Below are 1663 nucleotides of genomic sequence, written 5' to 3' on the forward strand. Positions count from 1 at the left end.
TATATAAACAATTTAAGAGTATTTATAAAGCAAAACTCATTAAGCACCAGCCTGATTAAGAATACATTGTCATTTCTCTAGAAGCCATTCCTGTGGTCCCTCCCAAACCCAATTACATTCCATTGTCTCTCCGCAGATTTAAAATAATTTTCTTGATTTTTGGGATAATTATCTCTTTACTTTTATTTCTGATTCCATCTGTGTATGTATTCAAAACAACATATTTTTAATCTTTGAAATTTATAGGAATAAACTATACCTTTATTGAATATATTCTTTGGAATTGCTTCTCTGCTAAGTATTATGTTCACCATTCATTCCTGTTGATACATGTAATTGTAGATCATTCACTCTCTAGGACAACTTTAGACTTTTTTTTTGTATCTTCAATAGCACCAGACCTAAAGAATATGCATAATTTATGTGTAAAAAATCCTTATTAAATGCATGATGTTGAGAACTACAGTATATATTTGGATGGCAGAACTTTTATTGCATATTCCCCAGAGCCCAGATAGCTCAATACTAAAGACATGCCATTTATTCCTCATCTTACTAGGCCATTGCTTAGTGTTTTACCTCAATTACATTCTCGATAGTATTTTTTCATCTCTCAAGAGCTGTGTTTTGTATATGCTAGCCTGCATCTGTCTAATATTGACATCTTTACTCGAAAGAAAATAATTAGTTAAACAAAGTGCAAGCAGGTGAAGAATTAGTCAGGTCAGGGTTCTTAGTTCTATGCTGCTTGGACTAAACCAACGTAATGAGGGAGAGGCCAGTAACAAAAGCATGACAAGTAAGAAACAGCCTTGAGAGCACGTGTGGAATGAACCGTGTTTACCGTGGTCGCTGTTGGAAGCAGCGCAGTGGTTCCCATAGCTTAAAGGCTCAGAGGTCTAGGAAGGTAGCTTTCCCGAAACACTTCTGGAAGACGCCTTTGCCTCATCTGAGCCAAAGAACCAGTGTATCTGGGAAAGCTAAAGCGAATTCCCTTAAGCTCAAAGCATACAGAGCAAAACATAACTTCCTTCTGAAAAGGAAATGAAGTGTTTTATTTCTTTATTTATTAGATTTGTTACTAACTGTACTCTGTGCCAGCTGCCCCAAGGCAGAAAAGCTTATTGTAAAATAATAGAGATAATTAAATTTCATATTATGAAACAGCAATCAATGTAGCAAAACTAGTATCTGGTCCACTGGGGATATTGAGACTAAAGAGGTGGGTTCTGCGTGGTGTCCCAAGGCCAGATACCATTACTGTCTCTATTCCTCGCTCCCTCCTCATCCATTAATATTTATTAAGAATTGTGGTTGCTGGGCACCTCACATTTTTTTTCCTGCGAAGTAAGATTGGAGTTTAATCATATAAGCGACAGAGGGAAATCTCTCCTGGATAATGTTTTGGGTATTGACTCAAGAAGAACCACAAAGTATACACCATCGCCCTAAGACAAATTTGTAAAACTGGTTAATTTTGTCCTCCTAGTGCTTGTGCCTCTTTAGAGCTGTTCTTCTCCTCAAGGGACTTCCTTTCTTAGAGCTCCCAGAGTGCAAAACATACTCCCTGCTCATCCACGTGGAATTCCATGCAGCACCTCCCAAACTTTACTCCAGCACTCTCCTGAACACCTAATTTCCTCTTAAACTTTATCTGCTTTGT

Source organism: Propithecus coquereli, unplaced genomic scaffold (assembly GCF_000956105.1).
Source record: "Propithecus coquereli isolate 6110/MARCELLA unplaced genomic scaffold, Pcoq_1.0 Scaffold173, whole genome shotgun sequence".
Taxonomy (NCBI): domain Eukaryota; kingdom Metazoa; phylum Chordata; class Mammalia; order Primates; family Indriidae; genus Propithecus; species Propithecus coquereli.